Source organism: Carassius auratus, unplaced genomic scaffold, assembly GCF_003368295.1.
Source record: "Carassius auratus strain Wakin unplaced genomic scaffold, ASM336829v1 scaf_tig00051471, whole genome shotgun sequence".
Classification (NCBI taxonomy): domain Eukaryota; kingdom Metazoa; phylum Chordata; class Actinopteri; order Cypriniformes; family Cyprinidae; genus Carassius; species Carassius auratus.
The window spans coordinates 3,346-28,697 of NW_020527203.1; the positions used below are offsets into that span (position 1 = coordinate 3,346).

Consider the following 25,352-nt stretch of genomic DNA (forward strand, 5'->3'; position numbering starts at 1 on the left):
TCATTATCTCTGCCTTCGCAAACCCTTCCTCAGACACAACTCTGAAGGAATCTGCGAGCTGCAACCCTGGGTCAGCGATACGCGCTGCCCTGCCGAAGCCAAGCGTCGTACACAAGTCACAGAAACGCAAGCAGAGATTGTGGGTAACAGATGGCTCGTCAACACTCCTGTGCGCTCAGCTACGCTGACCTACGACCAGCATGAAACCGCCACCCTTGCCAACCTGCTTGACCAAGTACTGAAAGGTACCACCCAACACATTGACATTACTCCTGTCGACACAGCCCTCCAAGCACAGCCTCGACAGCCCGTTTTGAACCCGTCATCTGCGGTCCGAATCTGGACTGCTCCCGACACTGCACGGTGCATCTCCACCGTCATTGGTCCCGCCCTGACTCTTGGCGTGACCTTCATCCTATACAGGATACTCAACGGATGCAAACCTCTACAGCCAAACTCACGACAACTGTGGCTGGAGGTCTCCGATGGAATCCCCGGAAAGGGGGTGCCAAGTCAAAGACAACACCGAAACCCCATCAAGCTGAATCGTCGGCTTCAGGAACCACCTGTCATCATGACCCACCTGCTACAGGACTATCACGATTCACCTGTCATCTGCCCATCCTGATGATTGCCGTCCGATGATGTCCACACAGGGACTTCATCTGACGTAAAGGGGGAGATGTAACGGATATGCAGATCATCGATTCATGGGTTAAATTCAGGCATAAAAAAATTAAACCCGTTTTGCACTAAATGCCTGGCCTGGCGCCAGCCTGACTGGACTTAAATTATTTACGATGCCCGTGCGAGCCTCAAAGGAGAAATGAAAACCCCCAACCAAATTCCTGAACACAAAAAGAAACCTTACTTTCATCATTTTATTAATAATATGTATTTTAAATATGTTTATGGATTGCATAAAATGGTTAATCCTTGTTATGTGAAGAGTATAAGTTCCTAGCTTATACTTTAGGAAATGTCTCTCCTCACTTTAACTTTCTCAAAGAGAGCCATGTTTCTGCAACCCCCACCCCTGCAGGTCGTAAAACTTTACGACCACCCTGGACAACGGGAGAGGAGAGAAGCCAAATCTTCTCCCCAATGCATTCTATGGAATGTATTCATTACCCTTTTGTTTTTATGTTTTATAAATGAACTACGTATTCCTTTTTGGTACATTAGATGTTTCCCATATAAATTGGGACTATCTGCAATTTAGCAGTGTGTGTTAATCTTTAAATATGTGTAATTCTGCATTTGAATGTAACTTCATGTTTTAATCACATATATATATATATATATATATATATGATGTTTAGTATTGTTCTAATCGTCATGCTCTGACAGACCCATTTATCTAGAGCAAAGTAATGAAAAATGTATGTAATCTGAATTACAAACTTGCTAGAAATATCCCTTATGGAATCGGACAGGCCCTAGATCATCGGGGGGTTGTCTCCACAGAGACAAAGGAACTTTTCCCTCCGCTTCAGATCGCGGACGTTCATTGGATGTTCCCTCGAAAAAGGGGCGGGAACCATTTCAAGCTATAAGAATCGACCGAACCAGGTCCGCCTTCTCTTCTTTGTCTTCTCCGTTCTCAAACAATCTCCTGAGCGAGTCCCTCGGCGCGGCCGCGCTCATAGCGCAAGCCCCCCCTCAGCACAGGGGCTGAGAGAAAAAGCCATTTTAATGGCTCCTTTGGAAGCTTTCGTTTTTGTTGTTTCTTTTCTTTACTAAGTTTATTCGACTATTCTCCTCTCCACACAAGGAAGACGAATTCTGGAACATTGTTTGTTGAACCTTTCAAATACCGCGCGAGGACAGAACAAAGGACCACGTGCTACACGCTCACGCCAAGATCAAGCGCAGCGTGCACGCGCATCACATTGGGCCATGCAAGTATCAGTTTTCTATGGAGATTTAAATGCTGCTTTAAAGTGTTACTATGATCTGATCGTGGTTGGCTTCCAAAAGTTACTGACTATGATTTCCATACCTGAGCTCCTGATGTGACCTCATTCTATCTTCTCTCTCTCTCTCTCTCTCTCTCTATCTCTCTCTCTCTTATTTGGATTCCGTTATGTCTTGTATAAAGCTTACTGTTTGTATTGTCATACGCATATTTACTTTGTGTGATTTGTAGTTTGATGTATTACTAGTTGAGTTATTAAAACCCATATACCGACTATTGGCTTGGACTCCACCCCACTCACATTACGAGTCACTGAGATTTCTGATCTTTAGCTACAAGCTCTAAATTTAGAAACTAAATTTATCATAAGGATAGGATAATGTTTTCATGGCCAGATAATATTTTTCCTTGAATTATAAGGCGTGATAACTTTATTGAAAATTGATAAGTCAACAGTGGCTTGCTGGACAAACCGCTGTTTGATTTGCAGTAATTTACAGTAAGAGCTATCACAACAATTGATATGAAGAATGGAATATTGACATATTAACCCTTTAAAACCGAACGTGTCGGCGCCGACACAATTTACCATGCGGTATTAATGTTTTCATAACTCAGCAACCGTTTGCACTATGAAAAAAAATCAAATTGCGTCTGATAGAAGACATCTTGCGCTTTAAGACAATATACAGCTTAATACGGTAACTGCATGCTTTCCAGCAGCAAATCACAGCAGCTTTCGGGGAGAGGGGGAAGGGCGGAGTTGAAGCGGGAGATACAGAGCCCAGCAGGTTTGAAAGTTTGAGAGTGTGAAATATAAACAAAAACGAACAAAAAACATGGCGAAAAAAGGTTTTACATGAGAGGAGGCGATTGATTTGATCTCTGATGACACCTGGGAAGAGGCTGAACATGATTCATCGGACCCGGAGTCTGTATTCAGATGTTGAGGCGTATGCTGCTGGCTTTGATCCAGTCGTGGATTGGTAAGTGAAGCTTATTTATTTGTTTCTTGCTGATTAATCGATGAGAAATGAATAAAATAGTCAGACTCCGTGTTTCTGTACGAAAAAACACGGTTTCACACACTTATATGTGCGTTGCAAACATTTGTAAGCGCGCATGTGCATGCATGCGTTCATATTTGCTCATGTAACGTTAGCGTTATGTCTATGGGTGCGTGTGCATGCATACATAATTTTCTGTGTGTATGTAAGTGCATGGACATATCTGTGTGTGTGTGTGCAAGTATGTGTGCGTGCGTGTGTGTGTGTGTGTGTAAGTAAAGGTGCGTGTGTGTGTATGCGAATGTGTGCGTGCATGTGTATATGTATGTTTGTGTGCATGCATGTGTGCATACGTTTGTGTGTGCTACTGCTAATGTGTGCATTTGTATATCTGTGTGTTTGTTTATGTGTATATCTGTTTGTGTGTATCTGTGTGCACATGTATCTGTTTGTGTATGTGTGCATGTGTGTGTCTTATACAGTCTATGATGTGTGTGTACGTACGTGCATGCGTGACTGTGCATGCATACATTTATGTCTATATCTGTATATGTGTGTGTGAGTAGGTGCATGTATGTATGTGTGATTGTGTGTATGCAAATGTGTGTAAGTAACTGCAGGGTTTATTTTTATTATTTTATTGTATTATTATTATTATAGTTATTTATTATATATTTATATTTTTTTTTTTTAAAATTTTCTTACTAATAAATTGCTTCATAATAAAAAAGTATTTTTATGTACATATATAGTGAGTTTGTAACACATGTTGCTTCTTTTTTTAGTGTGGCTTCTCCAGTTATCTACGAAGAAGCAAATGGGCCATCTACATCGAACACAACACCATCTCAGAGGGGCCGGGGCCGTGGTCGCAGCTGTAGCTGTATAATAAGTACATGGGGGGACTTGACACCTCCAACAAGATGCTCAGAACAAAGTCGGTGCCCCATAAAACAAGTCATATGTGACCATTTTCCAGCATTTCCTAGATATTGCAGTGACCAACAGCTTCATTTTACACAAAGAGCTGTGTGCCATCCACCATGATAAGCTCATGACACGGCAAAACTTTCAGGAGCTGCTAGCTGCTCTGCTCACAGATGTTCCCCTGGATGGCCGGCTGAGAGAGAGATGCGATCATCTGCCTGTTCCTGTGAGTGATACTCAAGACCTTTCACAAAGTTGCATACGATGCAAAAGGAGCACCCCATGGACATGCCAGGAATGTGATGTGGGACTATGCTTGCAGTCCTGTAGACAGGAACTGCTTCAGAGAGCCCCACATTTAAATGACTGGATTGAAGGATCCAAAAACGCCTGGAGAACTGGAGTACCACAAATGGCTCCTGAGTGAAAACCGTGCAATCCAGTGTCTCAAAAATACTTGTATATATGTATTATAGTTCCTTTTTCAAGATTGAGGCATTAGATTCTTTCGATCATGAGTTTTCAGATTTTTTCTAAATAAAAACCAGTACAATTTCTTCCTGTTTTTAATTTTTTTGTCTATTTTAATTCTATTTACTAACTCATTACACTAAATAATGTACAATAACTGTAATTTCCTGAAAGCCTATTTTTTTCTGAAAAAAATGACACCTTACACTTGAAGATACCACATTATGTTATAATGTTATACTCAATAAACCAAAATGAGTGAAAACGGCCAATTTTAGCCTTAGGTTCTAAAGGGTTAATGAGTAAATTACAATGCCCTGTGATTATTTATTGGTATAGGCAATTGAGCTATTTTTCATAATCAATCAAATTTAATGTAACTGTCATCTGAGATATAAATTAATCATATTCCTGATTAATTATTCAAATTCCCTATATATCATTTGAGTTAATTATTCTGTAAGACTCATTGTTGTTACAAGTAAAACAAAAGGCTTTAAAAAAAGAAAGAAAAAAACTGTGTTTTCTGAAATTCTAAAGTTGCCATTCGTTTTCTGTTTATATAGTATAAAACTATAACACCTTTGGAGAGTCCCCGCAAACCACAAATTGTTTTCAAAGAATAATCATCTACTGTACGTACAGTAAGATAGAAATTGTCAAAATTTCACCTATAGTAAATCAGTCTATTAACTACAAAGTTTCAACAGCCTGAAATACAGTATTTTTTTCCTAAAAAATATTATGTACTGTATGTACAGTAAGGAAAATATTGGCAAAATCGCACCTGTAGTAAGTCAGACTCGTAACTACAAATGTACTACAGCCTTTGGAACATGATAAAATCCTATTGGTCAATTACAGTAATGGTTTTGAAGGTTAATTATGTACTGCATGCACAGCAAGGCTGATATTTGCAACCTTGCACCTGTAGTAAGTCAGTCTTGTAACTACAAACGTACTACAACCTTTGGAACATAAAAAACCCTATGGTGAATTACAGTAATTGTTTTATAAGAATAATTATGTACTGTATGTACAGTAAGGGAGATACTGGCAAACTTTGACCTGTAGTAATTCAGTCTGGCCACTAGGAATGTACGACAACCCTTGGACCATAAAGACCCCTTTTAATGAATTACAGCAATTGTTTATTTAACAATAATTATGTACTGTACGTACAGTAAGGGAGATGTTGGCAAACTTTCACCTGTAGTAAGTCTTGTAACTTCAAACGTACTACAACCTGTGGAACATGAAAAAACCCTTTTGGTGATTTACAGTAATTGTTTTTAAGAATAATTAAGTACTATACGTACAGTAAGGGAGATATTGACAAAATTTCACCTGTAGTAAATCAGTCTTGTAACTACAAACCTACTACAACCTTTGGAACATGAAAAAACCCTTTTGGTGATTTACAGTAATTATTTTTAAGAATAATTATGTACTGTACGTACATTAAGGGAGATATTGGCAAACTTTCACCTGTAGTAAGTAAGTCTTGTAACTTCAAACGTACTACAACCTTTGGAACATGAAAAAACTCTTTTGGTTATTTACAGGAATAGTTTTTTAAGAATAATTATGTACTGTACGTACAGTAAGTTATATATTCGCAAAAGTTTACATGTGGTAAGTCAGTCTTATAACTACAAACATACTACAACCTTTTGAAAATGAAAAAACCCTTTTGGTGATTTACAGTAATTGTTTTTTAAGAATAATTATGTACTGTACGTACAGTAAGAGAGATGTTGGCAAACTTTCACCTGTAATAAATAATTATTGTAACTACAAACGTACTACAACCTTTGGAACATGAAAAAACCATTTTGGTGATTTACAGTAATTGTTTTTTAAGAATAATTATGTACTGTACGTACAGTAAGGGAGATGTTGGCAAACTTTCACCTGTAGTAAGTCTTGTAACTTCAAACGTACTACAACCTGTGGAACATGAAAAAACCCTTTTGGTGATTTACAGTAATTGTTTTTAAGAATAATTAAGTACTATACGTACAGTAAGGGAGATATTGACAACATTTCACCTGTAGTAAATCAGTCTTGTAACTACAAACCTACTACAACCTTTGGAACATGAAAAAACCCTTTTGGTGATTTACAGTAATTATTTTTAAGAATAATTATGTACTGTACGTACATTAAGGGAGATATTGGCAAACTTTCACCTGTAGTAAGTAAGTCTTGTAACTTCAAACGTACTACAACCTTTGGAACATGAAAAAACTCTTTTGGTTATTTACAGGAATAGTTTTTTAAGAATAATTATGTACTGTACGTACAGTAAGTTATATATTCGCAAAAGTTTACATGTGGTAAGTCAGTCTTATAACTACAAACATACTACAACCTTTTGAAAATGAAAAAACCCTTTTGGTGATTTACAGTAATTGTTTTTTAAGAATAATTATGTACTGTACGTACAGTAAGAGAGATGTTGGCAAACTTTCACCTGTAATAAATAATTATTGTAACTACAAACGTACTACAACCTTTGGAACATGAAAAAACCATTTTGGTGATTTACAGTAATTGTTTTTTAAGAATAATTATGTACTGTACGTAAAGTAAGGGAGATATTGGCAAACTTTCACCTGTAGTAAGTCATTCTTTATACTACAAACGTACTACAACACTTTGAACATAAAAAAACCATTTTGGTGATTTAAAGTAATTGTTTTTGAAGAATATATATGTACTGTATGTACAGTAAGGGAGATATTGGCAAAATTTCACCTGTAGTAAGTCAGTTTTGTAACTAAAACATACTACAACATTTGGAACATAAAAACACCCTTTAGGTCAATTACAGTAATTATTTTCTAAGAATCATTATTTACTGTACATACAGTAAGGGAGATATTGGCAAAATTTCACCTGTAGTAATTCAGTTTTGTAACTACACATGTCATACAACCTTTGGAACATTAAAAAAAAAACTTTTGGAGAATTACATATTTTTAAGAAAATAGCTTGTGTACTGTACATAAAGTAAGGGATATAATGTCTGTAGCGACATATTGGATTAAATATTTTCAGTCAATTTGCCCACAACGCATTAAATGTGGCATTGAAAACATAATTTGTATTAATTATTGGACTTTGTTTTGTACTCAGAGGTAAATTTGCAGACGGTCCCTAAAGCAAGCCTGGGCGAATATCCAGCGAATATAAAACCTAAAACTAACTTTACCACGCTTTCAGTCTTGCAACCTAATTATGACTGAATGAGAGAGGTAAATGTTTAAAGATATTTGAAATGCACTTTTTTTTCTAAGTATTCACTGCTCTTTTTCACACAGCAGGGTTTTTTGTGTGTGTGTCAATTTTTTTTTTTTTTTCTGGACAACCTTCTGATGGATTTTACTTTAAAATTTGAGTTCCATTCAGGTTTCATGCCATTGCCACTTTTTTTCGAAGGATTGTTTACAATTTCACAGCATAAGCTATAAAGCTGTTTCCCAGTAAATAATAAAAGGCAATGTCCTGCAATTTTATTCAGTTGTATCCTTATTCTTCGTGAAAATATGTTCTGAAAGATTCCTTAAGCTTTTTTTGGGATGTTAAACTACTTTAGGAGCTCTAAGGACTGCCATGGTGAAAACATTATTTGAAATCTCCTTGTGAAATTTGCTAGAGTAATGGTCAGTGTTTTGATTGCAGAGAGTTCGACAAAGGATTACTAACACATCAAAAATATACCTGTAGTTGTTTTATTATGAAGATATGACAATGCAAAATGGTTAAAATCTCTTAAAAATATATGCTGTATGATAAAGACCCTTTATTAATAATTTACTTGGGGAAAAAATGGGCAAAACTAAAATATAAGTACATAAACCGATTAATCGTAAAAATAATCGAGAGATTAATCGATTATCAAAATAATCGTTAGTTGCAGCCCTATGTACATTAATGAGGAAAAATTATGAAAAAAAATTAACTTAAATGATTTCAGCAAATGGCTGCAATATAACAAAGAGTGTACAATTTAAGGGGGTTTGAATACTTTCCGTATCCACTGTATATAATATGGAGTCAAGCAATGGACTCGTATTCGTTAAGAAGTCTTTTTGAGTTCATTTTGGTGCATCTACATCTGTAAAGACAGTTTCTCTGCCATTATATGACATAATGACGTTCTGTGGAGACCAGAGGTTAAAAGGTCCCTTTAGGAATTTCAGTCTGGTTCTTGTCTTCTATGACAATCTCTTCTCCAAAGTGAAATTGTTCTAATGTTGTTAATGTTGAAAGCTGTTCTGTGAAAGAGTTGGTTGGTTATCTTGCTTCAGACTGGCTGGCACATGGATTTGATTAACATCCTGTTGTCTTTCTGAGGAATTTGGCTCCTCATGTTTCAACCATGCTCCCGATTGAATCTTTAATTTGTATGATTCAGGTCTGATATGCTACAATTGTTAAGATGTTTTCCTCACAGTGGTTCAGCCTGTGGAATTGCCAAAGGACTAAATAAACTGTATCAGCAGGTTGGTAAAAAAACGTCAAAGGTTAGGTATGTAACCCTGGTTCATCGAAGGAACAAGACGCTGCGTCGAGAATGCTTTGAGGAACGCCTCCAGCATGACTTCTCTGAGTAACGTATGCAATCAGTCCAATGGATGGGCGAGACATCATAGGTGGGTACGTAAGAGACCAGGAAGCATAAAAGCACGGGCAGCGAAGCCAGCAACCAGCCTCAAAGGATGAAGCAAGCGCCAACCAGAGATGCCGGAAGTGTGGCACTGCGGCACCAGCGTCTCGTTCCTTTGAGTAACCAGGGTTACATACATTACCTTAGACATTGCTCTTCAGGAACTTGAGCTGCATCAAAAATGAATTGGGGAACGAGTATGCCCACACTGCCAGACTTTCAAATCTCTGCCTAGTGTGGAAGAGCACAGCTAAACTCCCATGAGATTCTATTTCAAATCTGAATAAGATATCATGAAAAATGAGACTCCTGCAAATATTTTTATGAGACTATGTCTACACCTCCCACCCCCCATATATAAATAAATATTTACCGACTGTATTGAAGGCTTCTACAAACTATATAGTCCCAAAGAAGCACAAAGTCTCTTTTACGGACTTTTAAATGAAATGTTCCCTCCTGGTGGAATGACCTCCCCAACTCAATCCGAGCAGCTGAGTCCTTAGCCATCTTCAAATATCGGCTTAAAACCCATCTCTCACATCTTTATTTGACCCTCTAACTTTAACACTCCCTATTCTAATTCTATTCTTTAAAAAAAAAATGTAACTACCTTTCTAATCTTTTTGTATTCTATTTTCTTTTCATTTATGATGCAATTGTGTGTGTGTGTATATGCATTTATTATGCAATTGTGTGTGTGTATATATTATTTGATCAAAAATACAGAAATAAACAGTAATATTGTGAAATATTATTACAACTTAAAATAATAGTTTTCTATTTGAATATACCTTCAAAAAAATAATTTATTCATGTGATGCAAAGCTGAATTTTCAGTATCATTACTCCAGCCTGATCACATGATCATTTAGAAATCATTCTAATATTCTGATGTATTATGAGTGTCGGAAACAGTTCTGCTGTCTAATATATTCTAAGAATAAAAGGTTAAAAAGAAATGTATTTATTCAAAATAAAATAAAAAATTCTAGTAATATATATTCTAATAATATATTTTCTTTACTATCACTTTTTTTTATCAATTTAACACATCCTTGCTGAATAAAAGTATTGATTTTATTAAAAAAATTATATGTATATGTATATTAAAAAACATAGCTTCTTTTTTTTTTCTTCTTTTTTTTTTTACTTTTTATTCATCAAAGTATCCTAAAAAAGTATTACATGTTCTAAAAAAAAAAAAAATATTAAGCAGCAGAACTGTTTCCAACTTTGATAATGAATCATCATATTTGAATGATTTCTAATGGATCATGTGATAATGATCCTAAAAATTCAGCTTTGCATCACAGAAATAAATTATCATTTAAAGTATAATAAATTTAAAAACAATTATTTTAAGTTGTAATAATATATCACAATATTACATTTTTTTCTGTATTTTTGATCAAATAAATGCAGGCTTGATGAGCAGAAGAAACTTCTTTCAAAAACATAAAAAATAGTAATGTTTCCAAACTTTTGGTCTGTACTGTATATATGTGTGTGTGTGTGTGCGTGTGTGTGTGTGTGTGTAGAGACCTATAACACTAGCTTGCTCTATTCCTTTTTTTATTCTATCGGTTTTCTTTTTATTTATTATATTATTTAAAAGCCCATGCTACATGTACTGCGTTAACCTAACTGAGACTTGTTATAGCACTTATATATCATTGCTCTTTTTGTTGTTTTTGATTGCTTCCACTGTCCTCATTTGTTAGTTGCTTTGGATAAAAGCATCTGCTAAATGAATATATGTAAATGCAAATTTAAATGTGCCATAAAGTAAATAATCCATTCTCTCTATTCATATAGACGCGTTCACTTTGATAGCCCTGATCATACAGTAATAGTGAGCTGATTTGTGCTGATTAGCACTCAAACAGATGGTAATCATGCAGATACATTCACATTCAACATAAAATACACTCTCACATATATAAAAACTGTTGAAAAATAAAATGTAACAATATTAAAACTCCATATACATCGGGAAGAAGGAGGCGGGAACCGGCGCACAATCAAAATGAACTTTAATAATTGAAAAATAAACACAAAACAGAAAAGCAAACATAAAATAATGTCCCAGGCCTGGTCCTCTCTCGTCCTTCACGGTCATCGCTCCAGTTTTATATCCTTCCATCTCCTACGTGGGACTCAATACGGCGGTGGGGCTCAGGTGCAGCTCATCTTCAATCACTACACCTGGCCTCACTCCTCGTTCCCACGCCTCTCGGCCCCGCCCCACTCGCCACATACCCCCATCGCCCCTCGCAGGCCGGGGGGTACCCTCGAGACTGCGCTCTACTCGGCGGCGCTCACGGGGACCTGGGGGTAGGACAGACGAGGCGAGAGAAAAGGAGATGGAAGGAGGAGCGACAGAGACGAGAGAGGGAGAGAAAAAAAAAAAAATTCCGGTTCCCAGACGCACTGCTGCTCGGCCCTCCACCGGCTGGGTGATCTCCTCCACGGTGCCTGGCGGTGGCACTGGATGGCCCTCGGTGGACGGTGCGACACTCCTCCGCCGCCCGATGGACGGCGACGGCTCCTCCGGTTTTGGGCAGCGGCAGGAGTCCCCCGTTCCCTGCCCCTCCGGATTCCATCATGGAGGCAGCAGGCTCCGGCCCCCTGGCGAACGGCGCCGACTCCTCCGCTCCCTCACGGACGGCAGCCGCCCCTCCATATCGTGGGCGGCTGGCAGCGAGCTGATACTGATACTTTGCCTGTCCCCGGCAACTCGCTCCAGCCCACCGCCTCGAGCGTCCCTGGCGGCACATACCTCGCCAGCTCGAATAAAATAATGTCCCAGGCCTGGTGCTCTCTCTTGTCCTTCACGGTCGTCGCTCCAGTTTTATATCCTTCCATCTCTTACGTGGGACTCAATACGGCGGTGGGGCTCAGGTGCAGCTCATCTTCAATCACTACACCTGGCCTCACTCCTCGTTCCCACGCCTCTCGGCCCCGCCCCACTCGCCACATAAAACAAACAAAGAAAAAGGCGATCGCTATAAGTTCTGCCTCCATCAGCTGACAGGTGCGTCAGAGCGCGACATTAGCCGCCATGACAGTGCGCCAGAAATTCAAATACACTATCTTTCGCCTATCTTTCATTAACTTTTTTTCCGGTGGATCATCTCATTCTGTTTGTGACACTGTACGCTGCAAAACCATGCCGTTTTTTTTTACTACCAAGATGCAGTTTCTTAGCATGAGTTATTCCATAATGGACACAAACAGTTCTGTCGCTGAAGAACTGAAACATAAAAAAGGAATTATGATCAATATTACAATGGTATTGCTATGTTGGACTAAACGTGCACCATGAGATGTCGTTCAGTGGACCCTTACCTTCCTAACAAAACCAGGATTTACAGCTGTGGATGTGACTCATTATTACGATGAATCTGGTATGTACTGCATTTCCATTATTCATGTTTTTATGTGTACTGCTTACACAAATTTAGCAAATACAGTCTTTATAAGTTTTCCATTGAAAAACAGCAAACCATCGTTGAAGCTTGAGGCTTAGATCTTTATAATGATATATCGTTTGTTAAGATTAAATTTGTCTCGTTTCATTTAATCTATTCGTAAAAACTGACACGTGCGAGTTTAGGGGCGTTGGGGACTCCCGCATCGGGGTGCTGGCTAACAGGTTAACCTTCACAGGCCATATTGCTACAATGACCTGGTGCACCCTGAAATACCGGTAGGGTTGGCAGATCTATCTCCTGAGGGCACTGGGGAGAGATGTGCACCATGTAATGCGGTGACCTGACCTCAGACCTCAGACACTAGACTGGAACCTGCTCGGGGCAAGAACCCATGAAGCACACTTGGCAGGGGCTCCCACACAGCTGTGTGACCTCCTAAGGTAACCAGTCTTGCGAGACTGGCCTCTGGTGTGCCTAGAGCCACTAGCTCGGTGCCCAGAAGTGGCGGACCAGCAGGGGACGACAGTACTACCTGCTCTAGAGACCTCTGTAGAGGTACCGAGCCTCTTAGCAGCATTATGTTTCCAGGCGGTGACTGAGAGAAGCATTCGCCAGAGACTGATGCGCCCTTGAACACCAGCAGTTTGGCAGAACGATCTCCTGAGGGCACCGAGGAGAGACAGGCATTGTGTAATGCAGTGTACACCGCTCTCCCCAGAGGGAGCTGGTCCTCAAAAATTCCTTGCCGTTAGTTGTCAGGACATTATGGCGAAAACGGCGGTCTGCACAACCACTTTCCACTAGAAGCCTTCAGCCTGGGATCGCAACTCTGACTCTAGTGTCTATGGAGTACAAAAGTGGAACATGTTTTGGACTGCTCCGCCCAGCAGCCCCTGACCGCCTCAACCTCAGAGGAAGTGAGGAAAACATGTGTTCTCACCCAAGACCACTGTACATCTAACTGCACATAGTCAGATAAATATGTCATTTTATTCCTCAGAATTAAATGTAGTCAACAACCAGAATAGTCAACACTGTCTGGTTTAGAAAAACACATCAAAACGAAACAATGTAATACACACTTTGCCTCGGCAGTGCGCATGTCTTTTTATTTATTTAATATTTTTGCCACTCAGAGAAAGATGAATGCTGCAGCAAGCTCTGCCTCAGAGGGTGAAGAAAGTGCAGCGCGGGCTTCCAAGCCCCGAGGAAGAGCTCTAGATCTAATGAATACAGGTGGAAATAGGACAAACCGTCTCCAACCCATTCGCCAGATCATGTGCGATTCCCACAATCGTGGTTGTCAACGTGCCTGAGCAGCAGCACAACCGCAACCTCAAGATCACATGCACGGACATACTCCTCGGAGCGTGCACACCAAGAGAGCATGCATCAGCAGCGAGCTCTGCCTCAGAGAATGAAGAAACCACTGCATGGGCTTCCAAGCCTCGAGAACAAGCTCTAGATCTAGTGAACACAGATGGAGATAGGACGAGCCGTCTCCAACCAGTAAGCCAGATCATGTGCAATTCCCACTATCGTGGTTGTTGCCGAGCCTCAGCAGCAGCACAACTGTAACCGCAAGATTGCATGCATGGAGCACTCAACAGCGAAAAAAGTACAATCAGCCGCCTGAGAGCTGACTGAGCGAGCGCCACTCCTCATTAATGCTGCTTATTATAATATTAGGCATAATATGCTTGTGTAACTGGTCCTTGTGCAACTAATGCTTGTGCAACTGGCGAGCTCATCAACGCCTTCCACATCAATCTCCTCAGAGAAAGACAGGTAGCGCGTTGCGCCCTCTCACTGGGGAGAAAGTACAGCAAACGCAGGCTTCCAAACCCCTGAGAGCGGATGCCGTATCTGGTGGTTAAGGAAGAAGATAAGGCCTTTCTGTCTACATTCCTTCCAGCGGATCCAAAAGTGAAACCCGCGAGCATAACCACCGCTCTGCCTCGGCAAATCGGGGGTGACATAGAGAGAAACGCCAGTGAAGGCTCCATCCTCAAAGAGAGCCTTTTGAGAGTGAATCAAAATGCTCGCATTGCAGCCGTCAAGTCCCTCGAAAGCTGATACTTTGCGCTTTACTCTCAAGCAGGGAAAACAGACAGACTGAACACTGCCTGCTCTCGCCCAAAATTTCTCTTGATTGAAGCTTTGATAAATATAGTTTATCAGTGGACAAATAAATAAAACTCACAAACAGATAGTGACTGACACACACAGAGCGGTTGCTAAAAACAGAAGGCTGGTTGCCAGCTTCACCGCTTGTGCTTTTATACTTTCTGGTCTCTGACGTCACCCGCCTATGATGTCTCGCCCATCCATTGGACTGATTACACGTTACTTGACGTAACGCTGGAGGCGTTCCCCAAAGAGTTCTCAATGCAGCTCGAGTTCCTGAAGAGGAACTGTACATTTCTAGTCTATTACCACCCACTGCCACTTATACCAACAGTTCATGGGGGGATGTGGCACTCTGCTTGTGATCAAATCATTTTAAGCCGCTAAACTCCAGGAAAGGAGTGAATGCATTAAAACAGTCTGTCCAAAACCGCGTTAATAAACAGGAAACTAGGATGTCTACATCAGAGATTGCAGAGAGAACAGAGACTTGTATTGCATTTTCAGTGAATTATTCATTTCAGTGTGTTTCACTTTAAAAAACAAGTTCTGTCATATTCTGTGATTCAACAGATTCAACACATCCCACCTCTGTATGGCCAGATGAGATGCAAACTATTATTTCTCAACTGGATAACCAGTCTTGCTAGTAAAGAGTTGATGGATGAAAACTGCAGTCAAGGTAAGCAAGATTGCGGTTGCATACAGAAGTTATACAGTAGGCTACAGTAACTATGTGTGACTCTGTTATAATAATGCTTGAATGAGTGCTATTGACACACTGATCGTAAATTTATCGTACATGTATTTATGCACAGGCACAGACATTTCCGTACATTCACATTTTGTTTCCACACACATACACAATAATGTTTGATTTGCCATGTTTATATTGCTGTGTTTAGTTATACTTATACTGAAGGGCACCTTGTACTGTAGTAGATGCAGTCAGCAGGCGGTTGGTTTAGGTTTTTTGGCATCTCCATGTGGTCCTTTTCGTAATTGCAACTGTAACCCACTCAAATAATTGAGTTGATGGATTGATTGACACAAATATTTAATATTTCTGATAATTGAGAATTTTATTTTTCCATGTATGCATTTTTATTTTCTTGCTTAATGCATAACGTTCAGGCATGTAAAGTGTACATATTTTGTTTTATATACTTTATTTTTTTGTAACAGAATTATTAAACCAGTGCGTCAATGGTTGCTGACGTCACTCGCGCACCAGCTTGTGGTGAGAGAGATATGAGCTGCTTAATCTTTTCCATCCTTGCATTTTCTTTCTTTAAATATATGCCTGAACTCTTTTGTTGCATAAGGTAAATCACAATTATTCTTAATTCCGCATATCTGTCAAGTATGTTTGTTTATTAATGTAAGATGATGTAGATGATTAATTCTGTTCTCGAAGTGGACAAATGTAAATTGTTTTCATGATATTACTAGTATTGTTAACATGTTTATACAGTTATTGTGGAGAAATTAATGTTGTAAAATTTAAGTTATCAATGTTAAGTGAAGTTAATGAAGTTTTGGCTGACATCACTCGCGCGCCAGCTCATGGTGAGAGAGATATGAGCATAGACAGTAAAAGAAATGGACACAGCGACCCCATTGAAACTCAATTGAGACAAGTGAAGCCCATTTTTAGTGTTTTTAAGCACTTCCGTTTCTGACGCTTAGACTCAAACGAAGCTTGACGACGTCAGCAACCTGTCTGACAGATGTAAATCTTCTAAGTGGCTCTGCGTGCAAACTGCCATCGTTAATCTTGCAGAGACGGCGAGCTTGAGCGGGGAGTTCTTTGTCGTCAGTGAGTAGGAGTAAGTATTCTGATGAATTATTTTGTATAGTATTTTAAAATGTAACGCCAGTACGCCATGTTAAGTTAATTGCCTGCGAGCTTCTCCTCCTGTCTGTACGGTAATGCGACAGAGAGACGAGTGGTTATGACGCAATCGTTAGCCTATTTTTTACAAAAACTGTTTATACGGGGCCATAATGTAACATAGAAGGTAATGGAGCCCTTTATACATTGTCGTGTATCTTTAGAAATAAATAATGGACAAACGGAGTCTTTAAACGCCTCAGATGTAAAGTTATTCGCTGTCAAAGTGACGCTAAATTGAATGGGAGTCAATGGGAATGCTAACGCAAGTGAAGTTCTGCTAAAAGATGGCAGCCCCCACCCAACTTCAACTTCCGGTCGAGTTCCTTGCCCCCTGGATATGAGCCGCATTTCGGCTGATACTTAATCTTTTCCATCCTCGCATTTTTTTTCTTTAAATATATGCCTGAACTGTTTTTTTGCATTAGTAATCCTTGGATGCCGTGTGTTCTTGATGAGATCGGACTGATTCATCACGTCTTGGTCTTTTTTGATTCGTGCCATGAGTGGAGAAACGAGTTGGATTTCACTACGGATCGTTCGCAAGGAAGAAAAAGTTTCTTCATCGTTCCTTACGGCAAAAGCCCTATTCGGACGGGACTAGTTTTCTAAACTACGTTTGAGTTTCGATTCTTACCACCTGACGTCTGCGATTTTCATGTACCAATTCGGACGGGACCAAAATGTTTATTACCGAGGTATGAGGGTCTGATTTGTGCATCTGGGCGTCATAGAGATCAAGCGCTCTGTATGCGTGCATTGCATTCATTCAGAACAATTGCCATTAGTATCATTACACAATAAATACTAAATGGCTAGTATAGCAAAACCATGTTAATGTGTCGTTCCTTTAGTTTAACTTGTTTTCCTTTTTTTGTGTGTGTAGTAGGCTAAACTTACCGTATGTTTAATTTTCATATATGTAATTAAAACATTATGTAACTGAGTGCATAAATGAACGTGAGTAATCTTACCTGATGCTGATATTACTATAGCCGATATTAACAGTTTACATGATCTTGCTCTTGATTTTATTATTTTTTTATTATGATTTCTTTGCCGGTAAGCAAATATATCAAACATGCGCACGGTAAGAGCTTCTACGGTAATTCACGTTTGCCAAAAAAACAGACCCTCCCACCTCTGTAAAAAACACGGAGATGTTAGTCCCGTCCGAATTGGTACATGAAAATCACAGACGTCAGGTGGTAAGAATCTAAGAATCGAAACTCAAACGTAGTTTAGAAAACTAGTCCCGTCCGAATAGTGCTATACACACATTGACTGAACTGAGCCGAAAACATTCCTACTTAATTCAGGACTTTGGTACTCATCCACAAATTTTGGTTGTAATTTATTTTGATTTTCTCTATATTTAATTCAAATGTTAACTGACAGCTTTACTGATCAGTGGTTGAAATGTGATCAACAAAACTTTTTTTTATTATTATTTGAAAGGGTTTCAAACATATTGCAGTGCAGTATAAAAAAGAAAAAAAAAAATGAATACAAAAAGTGCACTTTAAAAATGATTTCTGTGTATGTGCCATATTCAAGCAGTTAGTGATTAAACTGGGATCTGGATTTAGTACAGGTGCAGACACATTTTATGGACACATATTTTTTTTTTTTATTCTGTGTTTAGTGTGAGATCCCGAACCTGAGACTCCAAATACTGTAACAGAAATTTATAGATATTTGGTGAGCTCAGACCCAGTAGATATTTGTCCTCCTGTTCATTGATATAATCTGATGTGTTGGTTACACAACGTTACTTCTCAAATGTAAAAAGCTCTTTGTGTTGCACTGTACACATACTATAATATTAATGATGTATGAAGCAGGTTTACCTAAAGTGGCCTGTGAGTATACATGTATATTTTACACAGAACTATTAAATACCCCATTAAATACCTCAGTATGCTGAGTTGACAGGTCTTTAGTCCAGCACAGAGCAGCCCCACTCCTGAATCCTGCAGGTCATTGTGACTCAGGTCCAGCTCTCTCAGGGTGGAGTCTGATGATTTTAGAGTTGAAGCCAAAATTTCACAGCTCCGATCAGTGATATTACAGCCGGCAAATCTAAACAGGGTAAAATAAGTAATAACATACACTCTGTAAATAGAAAATAATATCTGAGAGCACTGTATGCATTGTCTCATGTTTCTCATGAGTAGATATCTGCATAAAACATGAATGTTAAGGGTTCACATCTCACTGTGGTACTCTGTTATCTCATTAAAAAGTTTCGATAACCTCACGTGGGATATACAATGATGAACTCTTTATTAATGACCATATTATTAACCTGATTTCTGTGTATGTGCCTTATTCAAGCAGTTAGTGATTAAACTGAGATCTGGATTTAGTACAAGTGCAGACACATTTTATGGACACATTTTTTTATTTTTTATTCTGTGTTTAGTGTGATCCCAAACCTGAGACTCCAAATGTTGTACAGAAATGTATAGATATTTGGTGAGCTCAGAACCAGTAGATATTTTTCCTCCTGTTCATTGATATAATCTGACATGTTGGTTACACAACTTTACTTCTCTGAAATGTAAAAAAGCTCTTTGTGTTGCACTGTACACATACTATAAAATTCTGATATTTTTTTTCTTTCTTATGTGATTATATGGGCTCCTTATATAATTTGGTTCTTTGGTATCCTTTTTGAGTTTCTAAGTGTGTTTTTTGGAAAGACATCTAAATTTATCTTGAAAAATGCTTTCCTTCTGGAAAATATATTTATTTACTGTACATGTACTCAATACTTGGTAATGGTTCTTTTTGCTTTAATTACTGCCTCAATTCGGCATGGCATGGAGGTTATCTGTTTGTAGCACTGCTGAGTTGGTATCGAAGCCTAGGTTTCTTTGACAGTGGACTTTAGCTTATTTGCATTTTTTGGTCTCTTGTTTCTCATTTCCCTCTGGGTTCAGGTCTTGTAAGTTTGCAGTGTGGGCAGGTGCCAATTAGCTTCTTCAAAAAGCTTTCCAGCAGAAGGAAGCATGAAGTTCTCCAAAATATCTTGGTAAACAGGTGCAGTGACTTTTGTTTCAAAATACACAATGAAACAACACCAGCAGATGACATTGCAGCCCAGTTGACATGTCTGTGTGTGGTGGCTCTTGATGCCTTGACCCCAGCCTCATTCCTTGTGAAGATTGCTCAAATTCTTGAATCAATTTTGCTTGACAATCCTCTAAAGCTGCAGTTATCTTGGTTGGTTGTGCATCTTTGTCTTCCAGACTTTTTCTTTCCACTCAACTTTCTGTAAACATGCTTGGATACAATACTCTGTGCTCTAACTCTTTTCTTTAAGCCACTTCACTAATTTGGGAAGCTCCATTATCTTTTGCTGCACATCAGAAATATATACTTTGGTTTTCTCATTGTGATTGATGATTAATGGAATTTGGACTTTGTTTTCCCTCCTATTTATATTTCTGTGAAACATGGCTGGATAATTTCATTATCATAATCACCCTGTAGTGTTCTAAATTGTGAATATGAATGGGAATATTCTTCAGAAATATTTTACTCAAAATAATTTCTAGGGGTGCCAATAATTGTGTCCAACGTATTTGAGGAAAAAAAACTTTCATTTCATAATAATATTTTCCCCCATTTTAAATTCTTAACATCCAATGGAAGTTTAGATTTTTGTGATATTTTTTTAATAAAAGATCAAAAGGATTAATAATGCAGATTAATATTCACAGCCACCTTTGATCATATTTACCAAGGGTGCCGATAGTTTTGGCCATAACTGCGTTTATATATATTTTTATATATGTATATATATACACTGTTTTTATTTCCCCCCAGATCCTTTTCTGAAAACAATTGAGATTTTTCATGAGGTTTTTCATGAAAATGCAGAGATCAGTCGTTTTTGAAATACTCCAGCATGCCCTGCACTGACAATCATGCTACATTTAAAATCACTTAAATAGTCTTGCTTCCACAATTTGATGCTTGGTTTAAATTTTGAAAATTGGTTCTACATTTCCAAATGTATGCTTTCATTTGATTGCCTGATTATACATTTGCATTAATGACGTATGAAGCAGGTTTACCTGAAGTGGCCTGTGAGTATACATGTATATTTTACACAGAACTATTAAATACCCCATTAAATACCTCAGTATGCTGAGTTGACAGGTCTTTAGTCCAGCACAGAGCAGCCCCACTCCTGAATCCTGCAGGTCATTGTGACTCAGGTCCAGCTCTCTCAGGGTGGAGTCTGATGATTTTAGAGTTGAAGCCAAAATTTCACAGCTCCGATCAGTGATATTACAGCCGGCCAATCTAAACAGGGTAAAATAAGTAATAACATACACTCTGTAAATAGAAAATAATATCTGAGAGCACTGTATGCATTGTCTCATGTTTCTCATGAGTAGATATCTGCATAAAACATGAATGTTAAGGGTTCACATCTCACTGTGGTACTCTGTTATCTCATTAAAAAGTTTTGATAACCTCATGTGGGATATACAATGATGAACTCTTTATTAATGGCCATATTATTAACCTGCTTTCTTCAGTTTTTTATGATTTTAATAGCTCTTGACTATAAAGCAATTATGAATTAAAATAAGTATTTACTTGTGCAAGGAAGTTTGGACTATATTAATAGAAGAAAATATAAAAAATAAAAAAAAACACATGAAAGAATACCATGAAATACCGTCTCGGTTACTTATGTTAAAGTCTAGGATACGCATGTAACCCTCGTTACCAGAAGGAGGAAATAGAGACATCTCGTCAGAAAGAGACTGACGAATGGGGTCTCGCCTAAGAACCCAATCACCTTAGAGTGGTAGAAAAACAATCTAATGGTACACAGTATACGATTTTTGGTGATTCCACAGGCTCTCTCTCATGCACCTGCATTGTGTAAAACACCAAACAGTTATGCCCTGACAAGAAAAAAAGAGTCTTTCTCTCTTGCTCCACCCATGCACAATAATATTGTGTATCGCTGATCTCACAGGCTAACGATATGACGATTTGAAAAATGACTGTATCGCCCAGCACTAGTCTCCATTCCCTCCTTCAGGGAACATACATACAAAGGTTACATACATAAGCTAGATGTTGCCCTTTCAGTTGCTCACGTTCGATGTTACATCAGAAAGAGACTGATGAATGGGGTCCCTTACACTCTCAGAAAAAAAGGTACATGGTGGTACAAATAATGTTCCTCGAAGAACGGTTTTGTACCTTTTTAATAATTGTACCCTAAATGGTACAGGAAAGACCTCTGATGATACTGTTTGGTACCTTTTAAGGTACAACTGAAATGAAGGTACAAAATTGTTCTCACAATAAGGGTACATTGAATACCTGTCAACCTTGATAGACAGCTCCCTTATTATTACATTTGCAAATAGCATACAATCTCTGTGAACGAAAATGATTAAATAGTAAAGATATGAATAATTTACTGATTAAAATATTTAAATGAGTTTATACAACTGTCTTAAATGTACATTATCATAACAGTTCTGATAATAGTGCTAAAAACATGTGAAAACCACTAGGAAACAGGTTTTGTGATATTTATAAAACAAAATACATGCAGTTTTTTTAATAAATATTTTAATAGACAATCATGATAAAATACATTTTATCATTGGTATCCACGTAATTTGTCGTTTGCTTTCCTTTGCAATCCGACCAAATTACTGTTTCATGCACGATTGGTTGCTGTGTTAAATAATTTGCATAGCAACAAGACACTGATTGGTCGAATTCGGCAGCGCTGCTGCAGCCGTTACAGAATTTTCTCTGTCATTACTGAGAGCGGGAAGAAGCACTTCTGAAACACACGTCCAGGCATTTTGCTTCTGTCTTTTTCGACTTAAAAGCTCAAAAATATTAAGAAAGTGGATTTAAATGATTAAATAGTTTGCAGATGAAATGTAAAGGTGAGTTTTGATTATTTGTGTTTATAGTTTATAGTGTTTATATAATTAGTACATGTGACAAACAATTTAAATGTTTCAACTACTCAAAGCGAAATTAGAAACGTAAATTTAGCGAATACGACAGCATGCAATGCTGTTATCCATTTGTGTACACTTTTTGGCATTTTTAAAGCAGTTAATTACTTAAATTACAATACACAATATGTCATTAGGCATAGCAACACCACATTGATTGGCCAAAGAATTTTCAAACAGAACGGAGAGCGGGAAGCAGACGACCAAGGCTTTGTCGTCGATGTCGTCTGAAGAACTCCTATTAAAATTAACAGAGGCCGGACTCGAATTCTCAGAGGAAGAAAACAGAAAATTCAAAGGTGAGTTTTATATTTAATCAAATCAAAAATGTATAAAATGTTACAGCTATTTAAGCATGGCATTAGCAAGTTTATTTAGCTTATGTACGAATCCAGTGCTATTAACCGTCCGCTTATAGTATAAAGTGATTCAGTTTGTGTGCTGCAATTCTGGTAAATTAAGTTATGCAGTAAGATTTTTGTGTCAGTTATGATAGTCACGGTGTCTCGCCCACACACACTGTCGCTCACTCACTCGCGCGCGCGCACACACACACACACACACACACACACTCACTCACTGTTGCTCGCTCACGTACACACTCACTCTTGACAGAACCGTCGTGGATGACCGTTAAAAATTAAACATGCTAGTCGTGATGTCGTGAAGCATCGCAAACGCGACATTGTTTGTCGCCAATTATGAAAGTGACGTGACATTCAGCCAAGTATGGTGACCCATGCTCAGAATTCGTGCTCTGCATTTAACCCATCCGAAGTGCGCGCACACACACAGAGCAGTGAACACACCCACACACTGTGAACACACACCCGGAGCAGTGGGCAGTTATGACACACTATACGAGATGAAACTATTGAATCTTGCGTCCCGACGCCCGTTGTGGTTTATGAATCCCCACGACACCCTGCGTCAAACTGATCTGTTAAATGTTATCGTGTAATCTGAAGCAGGCATTAATTTAACGTTTGACATTCGTTACACATACGGTTTCATACCTATTAAACTCTGTGCATTTCATGTTTTCAGCCCAAACCCAACTCCGATATACAAATAACGTCCGTCTTGTGCATGTTCAAAAAGTATATATCTTGCAAAAGTCCAGACAAACTTGTGACATGTGTTCTTTGTGTTCTGCCCATCACTCTTTCCCTGTGTTTAAAATAGTGTGATTAACCTTACCTGATTCTGCCCTATCTATAAGTCATATACATTTCATTCATTGTAAGTTTTTTGAAACTTAGCAAATGTCTCTTTGACTCTTAGATTTTGAAGTTGATGGGGAAACTGTCAGTGCTGGTCTCACGGATCACATGATAGCACAACTTTTTGAGAAGTCTTTTAAGAAGCAAGTTAAATTTATCAAACTTATCCAACAACTTGAAGAGAACCAGAGTGAAGAACTGTCTGAAAGTCTGACTACACCTTCAGCTTTGAGGCAAGTATTAGTATTGTGTTATTTATGTTCCCTTGTATTTTCTTCTGATTGACTGATTTTCCTTAAGTCCTTAAATTTTGTATTAATTTTTTTGCCAGAATGACATTGATGTCAGTCTTGATAAAGCACAGTAAAACTGCACTTCAAAGTCTGAAAGATTTCACAGAAGTAACTATACTACTATAGTATTCTATACTAATAGAAGTCTATTAACCCAAAACTCTGATGCTTCAAAACTTCAATAAAGAGATCGTAAAATAAGTCCAAATGAATTAAGTCGGTTAATTAATTTGTTTATTTAAAATCTGGCCATCATTTTATGTTACAAAAAGTGCATAATGCTGCTAATTTTTGTTGGTTTCAACATACAATTCTGTGAAGTGATTTCAGTATATGTGAGTAATTTTTTAACATTCCAGAACATTTTATCAATAGCTGCGTTTATTTGGACACTTGTAATTGAATTGATGGCTCAATCGGACTAAAAAACCTTCATGTAAACACCTTAATCGATCTGATTTAGCTTGATCCAGATGAAATTTAGATCGGATTGAAATGGTGTGGTTTATCCCTTTTGTAATCCGATCGAGAGAACATGTAAACACTTGATCGGATTGAAAACTGAAAGGACTGTGCAATGACGTTAAATAGCGTAATGACGTATGACGCGTGGAACGAGCTGTTCTTCCTGTTGAATAAAGTGTCATATTAATAAGTTTCCCGTCATTCTAAAATCCTAATTTCACTCGCGTCTCTGTGAAGTGAAGCAGGACAACGTCCCACCAGTCCTTGTTTTGGATTCTCATCCAAAGATGTCTGGTTTTGGCCGTGGTGAGGGGCATTTTTCCTGCGTGATCAATAAGCAGCACGGCAAAACGGTTAATCTGCTCTAAATTATGACCAGAGACAAATTAATATTATGTCTGCTGTTTAAAACAAAGAAATAACCAATAGAGGAGAATATTTATGCGTGAACAGCCGGAAACTCTGTATATTTGTGCAGTGTGCCCATGTCAAAACATCAAATCTGATTTGAAACTTGTGACACATAAACGCGCACATCAACCCGATTACTTTATTTATCATTCATGTAAACACCTTGTTCGGATTCATCAATTGTATTGATTTCATTCTGATTGTGTCCATGTAAACGTAGCTAATGCTGTTAAAATTCAGAGATCATTTTGGTCACTATAGTCGTGATATGAACATTTCATACTGTTTCATCTCTATTCTGCGTCATTCCTCTGTCTAAACAGCCAAGAGCAAAGAATTTCAGCCCCATTCCTCGTCTTCTCACTACCAAATTCCCAAAGGATGTTCAGTTAAAATTGGATAACAAAGAACCATGTCATAAGATCAGCACTTACCGGCATAAAATTGTACGAGTGCTGCACGAGACTATGGCTCAGCACACACTGTA

At 38.3% G+C, this 25,352-nt stretch overlaps 2 long non-coding RNA genes across 3 annotated transcripts; both read left to right on the forward strand.

The window, feature by feature from the left end:
* The first annotated feature begins 2,474 nt into the window (after positions 1 to 2,474).
* LOC113089935 (uncharacterized) lies at positions 2,475 to 4,409 on the forward strand. Its single transcript, XR_003286735.1, has 2 exons — positions 2,475 to 2,904; positions 3,711 to 4,409. It is a non-coding gene; the product is annotated as an uncharacterized LOC113089935 (long non-coding RNA).
* A 17,715-nt stretch (positions 4,410 to 22,124) lies between these two features.
* Positions 22,125 to 23,928, forward strand: LOC113089936 (uncharacterized). 2 transcript variants are annotated; one of them, XR_003286737.1, is made up of 3 exons: positions 22,125 to 22,398; positions 22,611 to 22,772; positions 23,758 to 23,928. It is a non-coding gene; the product is annotated as an uncharacterized LOC113089936 (long non-coding RNA). The 2 variants fall into 2 exon arrangements; XR_003286736.1 differs by having other exon boundaries at positions 22,654 to 22,772.
* The last annotated feature ends 1,424 nt before the right edge of the window (positions 23,929 to 25,352 follow it).